The sequence below is a fragment of the Nomascus leucogenys genome, chromosome X (assembly GCF_006542625.1).
Source record: "Nomascus leucogenys isolate Asia chromosome X, Asia_NLE_v1, whole genome shotgun sequence".
NCBI lineage: Eukaryota > Metazoa > Chordata > Mammalia > Primates > Hylobatidae > Nomascus > Nomascus leucogenys.
In genome coordinates, this window is record NC_044406.1 from 13,143,837 (window position 1) to 13,165,101 (window position 21,265).

Here is a 21,265-nt window from a genome sequence, read left to right on the forward strand (position 1 = left end):
CCTGTAAAATCAAAAACAAGTTAGTTACTTCCTAGATACAATGGGGATACAGGCATTGGGCAAATACAGCCATTCCAAATGGGAAAAATTCGTCAAAACAAAGGGGCTACAGGCCCCATGCAAGTCCAAAATTCAGCAGGGCAGTCAAATCTTAAAGCTCCAAAATGATCTCCTTTGACTCCATGTCTCACATCCAGGTGACCCTGATGCAAGAGATGGGTTCTCATGGTCTCAGGCAGCTCTGCCCCTGTAGATTTGCAAGGTACAGCCTCCCTCCTGGCTGTTTTCACAGGCTGGTGTTGAATGTCTGCAGCTTTTCCGGGTGTACAGTACAAGCTGTCGGTGGAGCTATCATTCTGGGGTCAGAAGGACAGTGGCCCTCTTCTCACAGGTCCACTAGGTGGTGTCTCAGTAGGGGGCTCTGTGTGGGGGCTCCCAACCCACATTTCCCTTCTTCACTGCCCTAGCAGAGGTTCTCCATGAGAACATCAACCCTACAGCAAACTTCTGCTTGGGCATCCAGGTGTTTCTATACCTCTTCTGAAATCTAGGCAGAGGTTCCCAAACCTCAGTTCTTGACTTTTGTGTACTCACAGGTTCAACACCACGTGGAAGCTGCCGAGGCTTGAGGCTTGCACCCTCTGAAGCCATAGCCTGAGCTCTATGTTGGCCCCTTTCAGCCATGGCTAGAATGGCTGGGATGCAAGGCACCAAGTCCCGAGGCTGCACGCTGCAAACAGCACAGGGACCCCAAGCCCAACCCATGAAACCACATTTTCCTCCTAGGCCTCTGGGCCTGTGATGGGAGGGGCTGCTGCAAAGTTCTCCAACATGCCCTGGAGACATTTTCTTCATTGTCTTGGTGATTAATATTTGGCTCCTCGTTACTTATGCAAATTTCTGCAGACAGCTTGAATTTCTCCTCAGAAAATGGGATTTACTTTTCTATTACATTGTCAGGCTGCAAATTTTCCAAACTTTTATGCTCTGTTTCCCTTTTGAAACTGAATGCCTTTAACAACACCCAAGTCACCTCTTGAATGCTTTGCTGCTTAGAAATTTCTTCCACAAGATACCCCAAATCATCTCTCTCAAGTTCAAAGTTCCACAAATCTCTAGGCCAGGGGCAAAATGCTGCCAGTCTCTTTGCTAAAACATAACAAGAGTCACCTTTGCTCTAGTTCCCAACAAGTTTCTTATCTCCACCTGAGACCACCTCAGCCTGGACCTTATTGTTCATATCACTATCAGCATTTTTGTCAAAGCCATTCAACAAGTCTCTAGGAAGTTCCAAACTTTCCTATATTTTCCTCTCTTCTGAGCCCTCCAAACTGTTCCAACCTCTGCTTGTTACCCAGTTCCAAAGTCACTTCCATATTTTGGGCTATCTTTTCAGCAATGCCCCACTCTATTGTACCAACTTACTGTATTAGTTTGTTTTCACACTGCTGATAAAGATATATCTAAGACTGGGCAATTTAGAAAAGAGGTTTAATGGACTTATAGTTCCAGGTGGCTGGGGAGGCCTCACAATCATGGTGGAAGGCAAGAAGAAGTAAGTCACATCTTATGTGGATGGCAGCAGGCAAAAGAGAGCTTGTGCAGAGAAACTCCCATTTTTAAAACCATCGATCTTGTGAGACTTATTCACTATCATGACAACAGCACGGGAAAGACCTGCCCCCATGATTCAATTACCTCCCACCAGGTCCCTCCCATAACACATGGAAATTTAAGATAAGATTTGGGTGGGGACACAGCCAAACCATATCACTGTTAAAATCTTTAACTGATGTCCTGTCAACAGGAGTAATTTGTACTTTCATAATATCCACATCCTTATAGGCTCAAAATGTAACTGTACATGTAATTTGTACTTTCATAATATCCACATCCTTATAGGCTCAAAATGTAACTCTTCCTAAGGAGCTCAGGGTGGGACAGATTATTTATATAATATTTCTGCAAATAAGGTGCTCTCATTATCTGACCCCAGGAGAGTTGGCATATGCTGAATGATTCTTGCATAGTATTAGACAGGAAATACCAGTTTCTGTTTCAGCTCCATTATTCTAATTTTATAAATTTAAAACTAGCTGTGCAGAGCAAAAAGGGAAGTGATGGGTGTTAAATCATATGGGCAATATAGGTCCTAAATTGATTTGGTACTTACTGCTCAAAGACTGTTTTTTGATTCATGTCAACACTCCATTCTTACTGGTGATGGGCAAGCCAGCCAGGCATAGGATATTTGCTAGTAAGAAAAAAATTTTCAGGATGTGTGGTCTCTTTGCTATCCTGGTTCTAAATGGCAATGATGTGGCAGGCATCATTTTTGTGATAGGCTCTCCTGATCTACTTTGGGGTTTGAGTCATTTGTTTCAGTAAACTGCAGACCCTGTGACAAGCATTTGGATGCAGTTTATTTGAAAGATGGTCACAAGAAAGACAAGAGAGAATGTGGAATGTAAATGGTGAAAAGAGAAAAGGCAAACAAGTGTATTGTTGAGTTGGTTACCATGAAGGACAACTAGCGTTCAATTATGCTAGGGATCCTCTAAAAACTGTGTAGAATTCTCTTCAGACTTGCCCCAACAAGTACCAGGAAATCCAGGGTCTTTATCCACCAACCCCCATCCTTCCATGGTTGAGGACTGCCCCTGGTAGTGTTCTAGGCTTCCTTGCATGCATGTCAAGAAAGTTTCTAAGGCACCAGAGAAATCTCTTAGGCAGAAAAGCAGAGCTTGGGGTGAGTTGCTGAGGGTTTATGTGAGAATTGTCCATTGAATCTGCAAGTAAACTCAGTGTTTCTGCTATGCACATGGTATTGCACATGCAATTGTTTTTCCTGAATTAGTACTATTTGCTTCTAAGCAAGGAATTCACTATTTTAGGCAAGTCTTGCCTGGTACATAGAGGCATTCAATGAATAGACATTATCAGATGATACTGAAAGCACTAAGAATGCGGAGTAGAGGGCCTGAAGGCTGTTACTGGGACTCACAGCTCTGATCACCTTGAAATTGGGAACCCATAGTGCTATTGATGTGGTTTCCTCTCTCAGCACTTTTTATTTCCCTTGAGTCACAGAATCTTAGAATAGCAGAACCCTTAGAAATTATCAGCCCAATCCTTTTATATCCCAAGTGGGAATGTGAGGCCCCAAAGCATGAAATAATGTGCCCAAATTTGCAATGTGAGCCAGTGGCAAAGCTGGGGTCCACATTTTTGGCATCTTCTCATGGCTCTCTCCAACACAGCCTTGCTGCTTTCTCTTACTTTAGATAATCATACTGGATTGATTTCCGCCAAGGGGCTGAGATTGATCTAAACTTTCTGAAGCAGATGTATGCAACTGATATGTTAGAAGCTGAGGCACTCAATGAGCCCAACCAAAATATTTTCACACTTACACTTTATCTTTTAAGCATTCTGTACACTTCCATATTGAAAAATAATAACGCTGTCTGATGGCATGGCCTTTTATTTCTTCCAAGAGCTTACACATCTACTTATGTCATTTTATTCAAGAGGCAGTAGGATTTCTTTTTAATCATTACAGACTCCTGTAGGCTAGTATCTATTGCAAATAAGTATTTAACTATTAGTGGGTGATTTGTGCTTCTGATTTTTTTGGTAAGGAGAAAGGAATGGAGCTGACTTGTATCAAAACGCTGCTCAACTATAGGAAGTGGATACAGTAGAGACATAATCTTTGGTAATTTATAACTAACAAAAAGTGAGATCAACAGCCCAGCCAGAAGCTTTTGAACCACATTAATTACAAACCTTTGACTGACCTGCAGCTCCTTTTCTTGTTTTCTCCTCCCCACATGGAACCTGGAGCGTGATGGATGCCTGGAATTTTTCCATTTCAGTTTCATTTTGAATAGTATGAAACAGTAGGTAGCTGATTAACTTCAAGAACTTTAGGTTAGAACACACTAGGCTTGAGTGCCCAGAGTCCTATGCCAAGAAAGGAAGGTTTCTGGCAAGTTGGCTCCTATTGAGACATCCTTGATGACCTGCAGCCTCCACTGTGAGCTCACATTAAAGTACAGAGCTGACACTAAACCACTCCACAAGCCAGAGTCTGGGTGGGAAAGCTTCTCGGCTACCACTGACTCTATCATTCAATTGAAATTCATATTTCACACTATACTCTCATGTTAAATACTCTATGGCCCTCCACTAAAGGAATCCCTGTTCTCATCCCCAGGATGTAGCATCACAGTGCTCAGAGGGTTCAGGTGCATTGGTGGAGAAGTTCAGCACCAGGAGGGGCCTCTTTGTACTCTGGAGTTATCACAAGATTCTACGTATTTTGGGGAAATGATTTCTCCATCACTGCAAGTTGAAATGGGCTTCTAAGACTGCCTCTATTTTGTACTCCAGAATCACCCATTCCCTACATATCTTACCCACTGTTCATCTCAGGAGTACATCATCCATGATTGTTATGAGATGATGATGCATCTGCACACAGTCACTCAACACAGGTACACCCACTCACTCTGGTAAGGTTCTGAGTTTGAGAAATGGTCAGGCGTGAAAAGTTTGGCCACTGCTTCCTTCCTGATTTGGCTCCTCATCCCACTATAGGAGGCATAGGCAACTTGGAAATCATAAACCAACAAGCTCAGTCCAGGGAGTGGAGACCTGTCAGCTCTTCCATGTTCCTCTACCCATCACTATAAACCTTACCCACCATTCCAAGGCCTTCCCAAATAACAGTTATTAAACTTCCCTCTTTTATTTCCTTGCTTGTAAGTATGAATTTTGAACCTGGGGTAGGGTGGGGAGTAAACGCACAAATAGTATACAAGTAGTCGAGGCACTAATTGCTGACTGAGAAAACAAATGAAGATTGTGGTTATCTGCCATCTATGAACACTTATCTTCACAGTATGTCCATGGCTGCAGATGTGACAGTGCTACTGCTGTTTCTTGCTTGCCAGTCCCACTGCATGTACCTTCTCACCTCTTTTCCACATCAGATGTTGTCATCTGGTGTAAGCACAGTCTGTGAGTAATTCTTCTGACTCATCGCCAGAGAGGGAGGTTCCCACAGGGGTCAGTGAGGCAGAAAAGCACAGAATTTGGAGTCAAGCCAGATTTAATGCAAATCGCAGCTCAACCATTCTTTTGCTGTGTGATCTTGGTAAAGATAATGAGTGAACTCAGTTTCCTTATCCTTATAATGGAGATAACTCCTAGAATGGTGGTGGTGTAAGCTTTTTGTTGACGATAGTGGTGATGGTGATTTTGTTCTGTTTTTTTTTTTTTTTTTTTTTTTTTTTTTTTTTTTTTTTTTTTTTTTTTTGTAACAGCATATATCAGTCCCCATGATATACAGGAGTGCTCACTGCAATGAAGTTCCATTTATGTGAACTTAGATTATGTGAATTTAAAACACAGCAATAAAAAATACTAACAAAGTCTTAGTCCATGCACAAAACATGAAATACAAGATACTCTACATTATTCCTGTGGGGAAAACTGCCTTGAATTATGCAAGTTTTGAATTATGCAATGTCTTCAGGGGCTCATCCCTTACAAGCCAATGTGTCTGAGAATCTACAATCTGCCAAATGAGTGTTAAGATTTATATAAAGTATCTTATTCAATCCTTCAATGACCCCATGAAACTGGAATGTGTGAGCCCCTACTCTGATATGAAGAAATCAAGATTCAAAAAGGTTAAGTAATTTTCCCAAATTCATTCGTCATTCACCTAGGATTGAAATCCAAGTTGGTCTAGCTTCAAAAATATTCATTATTTTTCCTTTTCTTTCTTTCTTCCGTATCTTCACAGTCTCCCAGTTTTTCTCTTCTCTTTCTCTTTCTCCTTTTCTCTCTCTCTCTCTCATGCACACACACACACACACACACATTCTCTGACTACACAAACATTTATTAAGTGAAGCATCATCTCATCATCTCCCCAAAGCCCATTGTTGTCTTTCCAATACTGAGATCACCCAACTGGCTCTTTTCTTCATTGAGATTGTTTTTCCACCAGTGGGCAATTTATTCCGAATCCCCACTTCCCCCTTATTCCTGCCCTTGTTAGATAATAAACATACATCACTTGTTTTGTCACTGAAGGTGCAGGCACAGGAAGTAGACTATGGCAGGAATCAGCGTGCTTGTCTATCAGCCAAAAATGTAGTGACGTGGCAGACATAAGCACAAGGAAGAAGATGCTGCATTGCCCTACTTCCTCCAGATGCTAACCCCTCCTTCACCTTGACTCTCTCAGATGCCTACATTTGCAGGAGGCTGAGACTTGGAGGTGCCTTTCTGCAGAGTGTCCCTATGGTGCCTCTAACAATGGATATCACCTGGTGTTGCTTGTGTATTCTAGGGCTGGCAGTTTTACTCTTCTTGTACCTCTCCACTCATGAAACTCACATGGATAGTAAGTTTTGGCAAGCTACTTTAAACAATTTTCTGACCACCATAATGGAGAGAAATGTATTCATCTTTAGAAAGAATATCAACTCACTAGGCCTGTGTACCATCCAATGCCCAACAAGCTAATTGGTCCCCAAAGGTCCATTTATAATTGGTTGGTTCCTGCAGATACCAGGCTTGGAGGCATTGCCACTCAGTGTCTATTTCTGCAAACAGCACTTTCATAAGTAACTCTTTACTCAACTACTCAGCTTAGAACTCAACAATATTAGATATGGAGAGAAAATGGGGTAAGGGTGGTGACCCTGGGATGGGCCAGGTAGTCAGTGCTGTCATCATCCATCTCTGCCAAGGAAATCTGATTTCCTCAGCATTAAATGGCAGGTGTGAGCTCCTTATTTAGGCAATAAAAAGGGCAACTTGGCAGTGAAACTATAAACGTGAAATTGTACAGCACCATGAATCTTTGGCACCAGGATTAATTTGACTATATTTTTTTCTCATGATACAGTTACTGAATATAGGTAAGAGACCAAACAGAAAAAGCAAAACCAGAATTCTCATTCCCACCTCCGTTAATTACTAGCTATATAAAGTTTAGATATGCATTTAATAAACTAATTTCCCCCAAAATGGGAATGGAAAGCATGATGGTATACTTTATAGCACTCAATAAAAGATAAGTTGATTGGAGCTACCAAAGCCTTCTATTTTATGTAATAGAAACACATCTCAGGCTACTGTGGCCAACAGGTAGCTCTCATTTCAACAGCTGCATTAATCAAGGTTAATTAAATATTTTCCACATATAAATTAGATACAATGAAATTGTACTATACAGAAGAAAAAACTTCTATTCTGCTTTACCAATAGTTTTCAGGCATAGTTTGAGAATAATTAAACATTTTTTATTTGTATAAATGTAAGTGGCATAAGTGCAATTTTGTTACATGGATATATTGTGGAGAATAATTAAACATTGACTCAAGCAGGTGGATATGAGGAATCATTCCACTTAAAGAAGGAATATCTGAATATTTTGAGATTGCCCTATGAATTCCATTTTGTTTCTTTTCTATTACAAAACAACACTTGATCATAGTCATTTGTGATTTTTCTCCACTGTAGTGAACTGCTCTCTGTACATATTCATTAGCAATCCTCCTTGATTAGCTGCTAGAGGAATGTCGCAGTTCTCTGGGGTCAGCCTAGGGGCTGGGAATGTGGATATACTTTAGTTGGCACATTATCACATGGAAGTGCCTTGCCCATGAGGAATGGAGAGGGTATCCAGGCTGTAAGGACATTCAAGTAATCCTTGTACAATGGTGACTCATTCTTCTGTCCTGGGGATAAACATCATATAGAAAATGTCCCAACCAATAACATCAACTGGCTTCATGGCACAGGAAACAGTATAGTATCTGAACACAGACAAAACAAATTGTGGGGCTAAAGTAAATAAATTCATGACTTGATTTTCTACTTTGAAACTGAACTAATGATGTAATTCATGAAAAAAATTGACTCAGTAAAACTTGCCAAAGGTTTCAAAAATGCCAAGACAGTATTAAAAAGAATATTAATGGGAAATACCTCTAAGAAATGTCTATATAATGCGAAACAACTGAGCAACTAGCCAAATTCCACCATCTCATTTATCTGTTCAAACAACAGATAAATGCTTATCTAGCACCATGAAACCCTAAACCACTACCACTTGACTGGTTCTACTTTCCCGCCAGATATATTTGCAAACTACGTAAGTTATAAAGTCATATAAATAATAAGTATTCTCCTTTCCCTTAATGAAAATAAATCCAGAGTAATTTGGATATCAACAACTATCATCTCTAAAAGACCAAAACTACATTTTTCTTCTTTTTAGTTGTCTTTTTTTTTTTGTAGCTTACCCTTCATAAAAAGCAATAATTGTGAAAGGAATTTGAATTTATATAGCACTTGGAAAATTTGACAGTCAACAAAAACTTACAGGGACACTTACTATATGCACAAAAACTTGTCCTTGGTGACATGGATACAGAAGACATTACTGGATCTATATTCCCCCAAGTATCCTATACGTTAGTTGGGTGGATAAAACACATACGCATGAAGCGAAGACTAAACTGGATGATTCTATCTTTAAGTGCGTTACAAATTCTAAAGATGGGCAAGACCACCGTGGGCTAGAATAGGCAAAGAAATTATCACCTTGGGGATGGAATTTAGTCTACTCCTTGAAGAATTATCTGGAAATAAACAGATATAAAACGTGGGAAATGTTTCTATGCTGGGAGAAGAGTGTAGACCAGGGTTTTTCCACCTTATAACACTATCAACATTTGGGACTGGGTAATTATTTGTCATAAAGAGCTGTCCTTTGCATTGCTGGATATTTAACAGCATCCCTGGCCTCAACCCACTAGAAACCAGAACAACTCTTTACCTCCCAGATGGAACAACCAAAAACATCTTCTGACACTGCTGAATGTTCTTCAGAGCAACATCACTTCTGGTTGAGAAGCACTGGACTAGATACAGTTACCTGGGTTTTTTGTTTGTTTGTTTTTGTTTTTGCTGCCTCTCTCTCAGGGTTTTCAAACCTCAGAATTATTAGCGTTTTGACTGGATAAGTCTTTGTTTTGGATGCTGTCCTGTGCATAATAGGATGTTTAGAAGCATCCGTGACCTCAACTACTAGATGCCAATAGCACCACTCCCTGGTTGTGACAAACAAAAATATCTCCAGACATTGCCAAATGTCCCCTGGAGTGAAAAGTCAACCTCATTTAGGAACTACTGGTGTAGACAAAGTTATCAGTGGAAATGGATTTGGCTTACTCAGGGCTAAGCAAAATTGTTTAAACAAAACACCAAGCTTGTGTTATGAAAGAGTGCAATAAGATTGATTAACTAGGGTAGACACATGCTGTGCGAGGCCTTGAATACCAGAGACTGCGATAGGCAGCCAAAATAATTCCTAAGCAGATGTGTTTCAAAATGAAATTGGTGTTTTAAATTTAATTTCACAGAAGCAAAAGACTAGGTGTTATGGGGAAGAACTGAATGCAGGGGGACTGGTTAGGAAGTTGTTATAATAACCAGGCATTAGGTGTTGATGGATAGGATTAAAGTGACATCTTTGGAATGGAGAGAGTAAGGAGTAAACCCAGGATTGCTTTACAGAGAGAAATGTTGAGTCTGTGCAATAGATGAGTATTAGAGATGAAGACAATGGAGGGGGAAACAGTGGTAAAACCAGGTTGCTAGTGAGAAGAAAGATTTAAATGAGATGAATAAGAAGGAAGTGCCATTTAATATGCTTAATTTTGCAAATACTAACTGTAGCTGTTTTAGAATTATCACAGAATGCTGGTGTGAGGTCAGGGCTGAGGGAATAATTTGAGAGCTTTGGAAACACAAAACCTTCACATCCTCAATGAATTCATCCACTCCTATAGCTTTCTTCTTATTCCTGTAGCTTGACAAAATAAAAATTTCCTTCTCACTCACATTATACTCTACTGTGGGGTTGGTGGCCCTAGGTCTTTTGGGGATCCAGGCTTCTTCCATTTTATGGCACTGCCATCTTAAACAGGTGACATCTAAGGTGGCTGCAGAAGGTATAGTCCTAAGGGCCTCATGGAAGATTTTAGAGGTCCTAACATGTATAACTTCTGCCCACATTCCATTGAAGATCCGAGAAGTGGAAAATCCAGCTTACTGGTAGAGGAAATGAAATTTAGAAGAATATAGCCAGTCTCTGTTATAGCGCTCAACATACACACCACCACCACCACCACCACCACCACCCTGACACACAGAAATAAGAAGAAAGCTATAGGAGTGGACTAATTCATTGAGGACATGAAGATAGAGTGAAAACTGAGGAGGAGAGTTTAAGAAATGGAAATACCAAATGGAATAAGATGTCCCAAAGAGAGTAAGGAAGATCAGATGATTCAGAGATGTTGGAGAGCCTAGAAGAGAACCAACCTATATAGAGGTGAAAGTGCCAAGAAGACGGAAGGTAAATTTCCGTAAGGAGGATAATGTCTACTTTGCTAAGACTCTTGCTTTCATCAGAGGCAAAGAGCATCATGATAATTGTTTTTTTAAAAAAAAAAGAGAAAGAAAGAAAGACACCTTATACATCTATACTCCACCTCAAAACCATCATTAGCTTATCTTTACAAATTTTTGAAACCCCAAACCTATCAGCTTGGCTTTCAATGCCTTCTTTTGCCAGCCTGGCCTACGTGTCCACCCCTCACCATTACCTCCCAGGTGCCCAGCATATCCCAGTCACTGGGTTGCTCATTATTCGCAAGACCACCATACTCTCTCCCATCTTTATGGCTTTGATTTTACAGCTTCTTCTACCCACCAAAGACCTGGCTCTCCTCAAGCCCTAAAACAAATGCTACACCACCTAGGAATAAAGCCTTTACTGATTTTTCCATCGCCATTAACCTCCCCATATTCCACCAGACTTTTTGTCCTTCTTTTACTTTGTCATGTGGAACCATCTACTTTATATCACTTATATGTTCATGTGACTGTTTCCCTCAGTAGACCATGGGATTCTTAAGTGGTGAAGCAGGGCCACTAAGATGTACAACCCCAAGAAAAACAAGATAACACTAAAGTCTAGGTCACAGGCTGGAAAATGTTTTCTGTAAAGAGCGATATGGTATTTTAGGCTTTGTGGCCATTTGGTTTCTGTCACAACTACTCAACTGTGCCATTTTAGTTCAAAAGTATCCACAGACAATATGTAAATAAATGAATATGGCAGTCTTCAAATAAAACTTTATTTATAAAACAGGCAGTGGACTGAATTTGATCCATGGACTATAATATGCTGCTCCATGATCTATGTGAATGATACTTTCTGGAGCACAGCATGAGTGGGGTCCCCTGAAATATAATCTGGGAAGTCCTGGGGAGAATTAATATACTTCTTAGTCATCTTTGTATCTTTTACCCCATTTCCCACCAGCACCTAGTACAGCCTTCCATGTAGTACGTTCTCAATGTTTGTTTTTGTTTTTCTGAATTAAATATGCCTGAAAAGATACCAACTTAGTTAATCATAACAGCATTTTGAGAACTTCATTACCTTTTAAAACTATCTTGCAAGTTTGTAGTAAAGTAGTTCAAGAAGGAATCTTGTAAGCCCAAGAATCATAAAAAGAATGTAACAGGGGAAGATGTGAGCTCAAAACATCTAAGGATTAGCAGCTAAAAGAAGAGAATCTGACATCAGAGCTGCGTAAACGCAACAAAAAGGCATTTCAGTTCTGAGAAACCAGCACCAAGGAACATCACATCATATGTGATAGATGTCTCACAACACCCTCTAAATCCATGTGAATAATGCATTTAATGCCAGCACTTCAATGCTGGAAAGATGTTCATGATTTGGAGGAAACTCAGAGACCAACCAAAACGATTAAGAGACTGGAAGGACTCATTTATGAGCAGCTATAAAAGAAGCCAAATATGAGCTTGGTCTGCTGATTGCTAGAAGAAGATGGGGAAAAGGTGTACAAATTACTGAATGCTGTAAACACCAGGAAGAGGAGGAATGATGGTCAGCTCTACTGGACTTAGCTCTTGGTATGCACATATCTTGGGCATTAACACATTCCTCTCATTATTGGGTCTTAAAACATTTATGGGCCATCTGAATAATATATAACTGGATTGGTAATGTTCTATTATTACAGGAAAATAGGATTGTTCCAGAAGAGCAAATACAAGACAAACTATGGTTTATTAAGGAAGCAAATGTTCCAGGAATGTTAGGCGAGCTGAGAGAATAAAAACTCACTAATAGTACACTCTTAGAAGTATCAAATATACACAATTGTGGGTAACAGTATATCATTCATAACTGTTTAAATTAAAGCAAAAAGATGCAAAAATAGCTAGATATTTCCTTCCTTCTTTCATTCATTCATTCATTCAACCATCAGTCCATCCATCATCGATCCATCCACCATGTATTTATCCACCAATCCATCATCCATCCCACATAACTACTGCCTACACACTATTTGCTAGGTCCTGTGCTGGTGATACAAAGTAATACTGCACAGGGCCTAAACTAAAAACAAAAACAAAAAAATAAACCTACAGTCTAAGAGTGGGGTCAGGGAATACTTTAAAATATAACTGGCCGGGCGCAGTGGCTCACGCCTGTAATTCCAGCATTTTAGGAGGCTGAGATGGGCAAATAATTTGAGGTCAGCAGTTTGAGACCAGCCTAGCCAACATGGTGAAACCCTGTCTCTACTAAAAAATACAAAAGTTAGCCAGGTGTGGTGGCACGTGCCTGTAATCCCAGTTACTCGGGAGGCTGAGGTAGGAGAATCATTTGATCCTCGGAGGCAGAGGTTGCAGTGAGCCGAGATCGCACCACTGCACTCCAGCCTGGGTAACAGTGCGAGACACCATCTCAAAAAACAAAACATATATATATATGTGTGTGTGTGTATATATATATGTATATTTATGTGTGTATATATGTATTTATATATGTAGGGGTGTGTGTGTGTGTATATATATATATATATAAATATATATAAAATTGTAAGTTGAGTGAGATGAGGGACATCTTCCATGTAAAAAGTGGGCTAAGAAGGAACAGATAAGTTCAATAGAGAGTGATAAGGGAACAAAGAAATGTGGCCCCTAACTCGGATGAGAGAAAGGGGAAAGGTTGGGATATTCCCAGGGGAATTGATATGTCGGCTAAGTCCTAAAGAATTCTGAGGCATCTATTAATCAGAAGGAGTGGGAATAACCATCCCAGGTAGGAAGAATAATATGTTTAAAAGACTGGAGATAACAAAGTACTAGATCATTTTATCACAACACATGTAGAACAGACACAAGTACTTCAGATTGTTTTAGACAAATAGTGTAAGGCAGGTGGTGATCTTAAAAATAACAATTAGAATATATTATGATTGTGGGTGAGTTTTATGTTCCTTATTAATTTTTGTCTCTTCCAAAATTTATCCATTAACAAAATCACACCCTTCTATGGCCAAATAATTGCAAACATTTATAAGGACTTATTCTGTGTTTGAAACTATTTTAAAATCTTTTTTTTTTAAATTATACTTTAAGTTCTAGGGTAAAGGTGCACAACGTGCAGGTTTGTTACATATGTACCCATGTGCCATGTTGGTATGCTGCACCCATTAACTCGTCATTTACATTACGTATATCTCCTGATGCTTTCCTTCCCCCCTCCCCCAACCCCATGACAGGCCCCGGTGTGTGATGTTCCCCTTCCTGTGTCCAAGTGTTCTCATTCTTCAATTCCCACCTATGAGTGACAACATGCGGTGTTTGGTTTTTTTGTCCTTGCGATAGTTTGCTGAGAATGATGGTTTCCAGCTTCATCCATGTCCCTACAAAGGACATGAACTCATCATTTTTTATGGCCGCATAGTATTCCATGGTGTATATGTGCCACATTTTCTTAATCCAGTCTATCATTGATGGACATTTGGGTTGGTTGCAAGTCTTTGCTATTGTGAATAGTGCTACAATAAACATACGTGTGCATGTGTCTTTATAGCAGTATGATTTATGATCCTTTGGGTATATACCCAGTAATAGGATGGCTGAGTCAAATGGTATTTCTGGTTCTAGATCCTTGAGGAATCGCCACACTGACTTCCACAATGGTTGAACTAGTTTACAGTCCCACCAACAGTGTAAAAGTCTTCCTATTTCTCCACATCCTCTCCCAGCACCTGTTGTTTCCTGACTTTTTAATGATGGCCATTCTAACTGGTGTGAGATGGTATCTCATTGTGGTTTTGATTTGCATTTCTCTGATGGCCAGTGATGATGAGCATTTTTTCGTATGTCTGTTGGCTGCATAAATGTCTTCTTTTGAGAAGTGTCTGTTCATGTCCTTTGCCCACTTTATGATGGGGTTGTTTTTTTCTTGTAAATTTGTTTGAGTTCATTGTAGATTCTGGATATTAGCCCTTTGTCAGATGAGTAGGTTGCAAAAATTTTCTCCCATTCTGTAGGTTGCCTGTTCACTCTGATGGTAATTTCTTTCACTGTGCAGAAACTCTTTAGTTTAATTAGATCCCATTTGTCAATTTTGGCTTTTGTTGCCATTCCTTTTGGTGTTTTAGACATGAAGTCCTTGCCCATGCCTATGTCCTGAATGGTATTGCCTAGGTTTTCTTCTAGGGTTTTTATGGTTTTAGGTCTAACATTTAAGTCTTTAATCCATCTTGAATTAATTTTTGTATAAGGTGTAAGGAAGGGATCCAGTTTCAGCTTTCTACATATGGCTAGCCAATTTTCCCAGCACCATTTATTAAATCGGGAATCCTTTCCCTATTTCTTGTATTTGTCAGGTTTGTCAAAGATCAGATGGTTGTAGATGTGTGGTATTATTTCTGAGGGCTCTGTTCTGTTCCATTGGTCTAGATCTCTGTTTTGGTAACAGTACTATGCTGTTTTGGTTACTGTAGCCTTGTAGTATAGTTTGAAGTCAGGTACTGTGATGCCTCCAGCTTTGTTTTTTTGGCTTAGAATTATCTTGGCAATGTGGGCTCTTTTTTGGTTCCATATGAACTTTAAAGTAGTTTTTTCCAATTCTGTGAAGAAAGGCATTGGTAGCTTGATGAGGATGGCATTGAATCTATAAATTACCTTGGGCAGTATGGCCATTTTAATTAGCATGGAATGTTCTTCCATTTTTTTGTGTCCTCTTTTATTTCATTGAGCAGTGGTTTGTACTTCTCCTTCCAGAGGTCCTTCATATCCCTTGAGTTGGATTCCTAGGTATTTTATTCTCTTTGAAGCAATTGTGAATGGGAGTTCACTCATGATTTGGCTCTCTGTCTGTTATTGGTGTATAAGAATGCTTGTGATTTTTGTACATTGATTTTGTATCCTGAGACTTAGCTGAAGTTGCTTATCAGCTTAAGGAGATTTTGTGCTGACACCATGGGGTTTTCTAAAGATACAATCATTTCATCTACAAATAGGGACAATTTGACTTCCTCTTTTCCTAATTGAATACCCTTTATTTCCTTCTCCTGCCTGATTGCCCTGGCCAGAACTTCTAACACTGTGTTGAATAGGAGTGGTGAGAGAGGGCATCCCTGTCTTGTGCCAGTTTTCAAAGGGAATGCTTCCAGTTTTTGCCCATTCAGGATGATATTGGCTGTGGGTTTGTCATAAATAGCTCTTATTATTTTGAGATACGTCCCATCAATACCTAAATTATTGAGAGTTTTTAGCATGAAGCGCTGTTGAATTTTGTCAAAGGCCTTTTCTGCATCTATTGAGATAATTATGTGGTTCTTTTCTTTGGTTCTGTTTATATGCTGGATTATGTTTATTGATTTGTGTATGTTTACTGATTTCGGCTGCATCCCAGGGATGAAGCCCACTTGATCATGGTGGATAAGCTTTTTGATGTGCTGCTGGATTTGGTTTGCCAGTATTTTATTGAGGGTTTTTGCATCGATGTTCATCAGGGATATTGGTCTAAAATTCTTTTTGTTGTGTCTCTGCCAGGCTTTGGTATCAGGATGATGCTGGCCTCATAAAATGACTTAGGGAGGATTCCCTCTTTTTCTGTTGATTGGAATAGTTTCAGAAGGAATGGTACCAGTTCCTCCTTGTACCTCTGGTAGAATTCGGCTGTGAATCCATCTGGTCCCGGACTTTCTTTGGTTGGTAGGCTATTAATTGCCTCAATTTCACAGCCTGTTATTGGTCTATTCAGAGATTCAACTTCTTCCTGGTTTTGTCTTGGGAGGGTATATGTGTCCAGGAATTTAACCATTTCTTCTAGATTTTCTAGTTTATTTGCATAGAGGTGTTTATAGTATTCCCTGATGGTAGTTTGTATTTCTGTGGGATCAGTGGTGATATCCCCTTTATCATTTTTTATTGCGTCTATTTGATTCTTCTCTCTTTTCTTCTTAGTCTTGCTAGCAGTCTATCAATTTTGTTGATCTTTTCAAAAAGCAGCTCCTGGATTCATTGATTTTTTGAAGGGTTTTTTGTGACTCTATCTCCTTCAGTTCTGCTCTGATCTTAGTTATTTCTTGCCTTCTGCTAGCTTTTGAATGTGTTTGCTCTTGCTTCTCTAGTTCTTTTAATTGTGATGTTATGGTGTCAATTTTGGATCTTTCCTGCTTTCTCTTGTGGGCATTTAGTGCTATAAATTTCCCTCTACACACTGCTTAAATGTGTCCCAGATATTTGGTATGTTGTGTCTTTGTTCTCCTTGGCTTCAAAGAACATCTTTATTTCTGCCTTCATTTTGTTATGTACCCAGTAGTCACTCAGGAACAGGTTGTTCAGTTTCCATGTAGTTGTGTAGTTTTGAGTGAGTTTCTTAATCCTGAGTTCTAGTTTTATTTCACCGTTGTCTGAGAGACAGTTTGTTATGATTTCTGTTCTTTTACATTTGCTGAGGAGTGCTTTACTTCCAACTATGTGGTCAATTTTGGAATAAGTGTGATGTGGTGCTCAGAAGAATGTATATTCTGTTGATTTGGGGTGGAGAGTTCTGTAGATGTCTATTAGGTCTGCTTGGTGCAGAGCTGAGTTCAATTCCTGGATATCCTTGTTAACTTTGTCTTGTTGATCTGTCTAATGTTGACAGTGGGGTGTTAAAGTCTCCAATTATTATTGTGTGGGATTCTAAGTCTCTTTGTAGATCTCCAAGGACTTGCTTTATGAATCTGGGTGCTCTTGTGTTGGGTGGATATATCTTTAGGACAGTTAGCTCTTCTTGTTGAATTGATCCCTTTGCCATTATGTAATGGCCTTCTTTGTCTCTTTTGATCTTTGTTGGTTTAAAGTCTGTTTTATCCGAGACTAGGATTGCAACCCCTGCCTTTTTTTGTTTTCCATTTGGTTGGTAGATCTTCCTCCATCCCTTTATTTTGAGCCTATGTGTGTCTCTGCATGTGAGATGGGTCTCCTGAATACAGCACACTGATGGGTCCTGATTATTAATCCAATTTGCCAGTCTTTGTCTTTTAATTGGAGCATTTAGCCCATTTACATTTAAAGTTAATATTGTTATGTGTGAATTTGATCCTGTCATTATGATGTTAGCTGGTTATTTTGCCCGTTAGTTGATGCAGTTTCTTCCTAGCCTCGATGGTCTTTAAAATTTGGCATGTTTTTGCAGTGGCTGGTACCATTTGTTCCTTTCCATGTTTAGTGCTTCCTTCAGGAGCTCTTTTAGGGCAGGCCTTGTGGTGACAAAATCTCTCAGCATTTGCTTGTCTATAAAGGATTTTATTTCTCCTTCACTTATGAAGCTTAGTTTGGCTGGATATGAAATTCTGGGTTGAAAATTCTTTTCTTTAAGAATGTTGAATATCGGCCCCCACTCTCTTCTGGCTTGTAGAGTTTCTGCCAAGAGATCTGCTGTTAGTCTGATGGGCTTCCCTTTGTGGGTAACCCGACCTTTCTCTCTGGTTGCCCTTAACATTTTTTCCTTCATTTCAGCTTTGGTGAATTTGACAATTATGTGTCTTGGAGTTGCTCTTCTCGAGGAGTATCTTTGTGGCATTCTCTGTATTTCCTGAATTTGAATGTTGGCCTGCCTTCCTAGCTTGGGGAAGTTCTCCTGGATAATATCCTGAAGAGTGTTTTCCAATTTGGTTCCATTATCCTCGTCACTTTCAGGTACACCAATCAGACGTAGATTTGGTCTTTTCACATAGTCTCATATTTCTTGGAGGCTTTGTTCATTTCTTTTTACTCTTTATTCTCTAAACTTCTCTTCTCGCTTCATTTCATTAATTTGATCTTGAGTCACTGATACCCTTTCTTCCAGTTGATCGAATCAGCTACTGAAGCTTGTGCATTCATCACATAGTTCTTGTGCCATGGTTTTCAGCTCCAACAGGTCATTTAAGGACTTCTCTACACTGTTTATTCTAGTTAGCCATTCATTTAATCTTTTTTGAAGGTTTTTAGCTTCTTTGTGATGGGTTCGAACTTCCTCCTTTAGCTTGGAGAAGTTTGATCGTCTGAAGCCTTCTTCTCTCAACTTGTCAAAGTCATTCTCTGTCCAGCTTTGTTCCATTGCTGGCGAGGAGCTGTGTTCATTTGGAGGGGAAGAGGTGCTCTGATTTTTAGAATTTTCAGCTTTTCTGCTCTGTTTTTTCGCCATCTTTGTGGTTTTTACCTACCTTTGGTCTTTGATGATGGTGATGTACAGATGGGGTTTTGGTGTGGATGTCCTTTCTGTTTGTTAGTTTTCCTTCTAACAGTCAGGACCCTCAGCTGTAGGTCTGCTGGAGTTTGCTAGAGGTCCACTCCAGATGCTGTTTGCCTGGGTATCAGCAGCGGAGGCTGCAGAACAGCGAATATTGCTGAACAGCCAATGTTGCTGCTTGATCTTTCCTCTGGAAGCTTCATCTCAGAGGGGTACCCGGCCGTGTGAGGTGTCAATCTGCCCCTACTCGGGGGTGCCTCCCAGTTAGGCTACTTGGGGGTCAGGGACCCACTTGAAGAGGCAGTCTGTCCGTTCTCAGATCTCAAAATCAGTTCTGGGAGAACCACTACTCTGTTCAAAGCTGTCAGACAGGGACATTTAAGTCTGCAGAGGTTTCTGCTGCCTTTTGTTTGGCTATGCCCCGCCCCCAGAGATGGAGTCTACAGAGGCAGGCAGGCCTCCTTGAGCTGCAGTGGGCTCCACCCAGTTCGAGCTTCCAGGCCGCTTTGTTTACCTACTCAAGCCCCAGCAATGATGGCCGCCCCTCCCCCAGCCTTGCTGCCACCTCTCAGTTCAATCTCAGACTGCTGTGCTAGCAATGAGTGAGGCTCCGTGGGTGTGGGACTCTCCGAGCCAGGCACAGGATATAATCTCCTGGTGTGCTGTTTGCTAACACACTTGGAAAAGTGCAGTATTAGGGTGGGAGTGACCTAATTTTCCAGGTGCCATCTGTCACCCCTTCCCTTGGCTAGGAAAGGGAATTCCCTGACCCCTTGTGCTTCCCGGGCGAGGCAATGCCTCGCCCTGCTTTGGCTCATGCTTGGTGGGCTGCACCCACTGTCCTGCCCCCACTGTCTGAAGAGCCCCAGTCAGATGAACCCAGTACCTCAGTTGGAAATGCAGAAATCACCCATCTTCTGTGTCACTCACACTGGGAGCTGTAGACTGGAGCTGTTCCTATTCGGCCATCTTGGAACTACTTTCTGAAACTATTCTAAAATCTTTATGTATATTAAGTGATTTTATCCACTTAACAGCCCTATGAGGTAGGTACTATTATGGCTCCTATTTTAAAGATGAGGAATAGAGGCAGAGGGAGGTTAAATAACATAACTGAATTATACAGATAGTAGCAGAGCAGCATTTCTTAATTGGGGCATCTTACTCCAGAATCTCTGCTTTTATGTCCACTGTGCTCCTGCAAACCTTCTAATTCAAGAGCCTATTTTCATATCTTCACTTCTGTAACTCACCTAAAAGTTGATGCAACAAATAATCAGGGACACAGTCAAATATTTTGGGAGAAGAATGTTTATAGCAGCAAAACTTATAGTCATAAAATATAAGATAGAAAATAACCTATATGTCCTACAATGTGGAATGTTTAATCATGGTACAGACCATTAGGCAAGCATTAGAAATTACGATCTAGAAGAAAAATAAATAACATGGGAAATGCTCAGTATAAAGGTCAAAGGGAAATGCAAAGATACAAACTGTGATCCTAGCAATGTGTTTGTGTGTGTTCAGAAAGGAAATCCATTAGTTAGACTGAGTTCCAATTCCAATCTTGACTCTGTCACTTATTACTTTTGTGACCTTGGATAATAATTTCATCCCTCTTTACCCCAGTTTTCTCATCAGAAAATTGGGATGAGTTGTTGTAAGGGTTAAAAAATTCACACATGTAAAATGCTTAAAATACTGGCTGGCAAGCACTTGACAGCTATCAAAATATAGGAAACTCTATTTAAAAATTAGAACTGAATAGTACAAATTCAGTTGGTAGTTTAATAAGTATTCTTTGTAGTCTAGGATCCAATATTTTATAGCTTCCTCCAATTATTTTTCCCTTTTACACTTGAAAAAATAATTGTAAGTCGAGTGAGATGAGGGGCATTTTCCATTGCAAGCAAAAAGTATTTGCTTTCAGAATCTACTTTGTCAAATTATAAGACTTACTAAACACTTAAGCAAACACTGAAGGGTTATCAAAGTTTTCTTTTTAACCAGATACCTTCTCAAGGCTAGATTCCTGATATTTTACTTTGGTTGAATACTCTTAAATTGTGACGATTTAAAACTATTTCGAACTGTGTTTTCCTGTCAGTTAGGATCAGTAAATTGAAGAAAATTACAAATTGGCTTTTGAAGAGCCTAAGGCCATATATAGTTTATTTCTCATCCATGTTTTGAAATTATCTTAATTATATTGGTTTTTAAATGTTAATTTAAAAAATAGAAGGAAGTGAGCAGTTTTAATAATAGCACCCATCTATTTTGCCTCAAAGTTTTGTTTTTCTTTTTTTAATTAAGAGAACATTTTTAATTGACAAGTAATTGTATATATTTATGGTGTATAACATGTTTCAATATATGTACACATCATGGAATGTCTAAATTGAGCTACTTAACATATGCATTATTTCACATATTTATTTGTAGTGAGAACGCTTAAAATCTGTCATTAAGGAAATTCTTGAAGTCATTGGAGCTGATCTCAGGAATAAAGCTCCTGGTTCAGGGGCATGTGACTTTCAGTGCTCTGCCCAGAATCTTCAAAGTAGAATCAATGGCTTAAGCACTTTCTTAAGAAAACGCTGG

General features: G+C 39.8%; 1 protein-coding gene across 3 annotated transcripts in view; it reads left to right on the forward strand.

Annotated features, from left to right (window-relative positions):
- GLRA2 (glycine receptor alpha 2) overlaps positions 1-21,265 on the forward strand; it is a 215,986-nt gene that overhangs the window by 146,149 nt on the left and 48,572 nt on the right. The window lies entirely within an intron of this gene.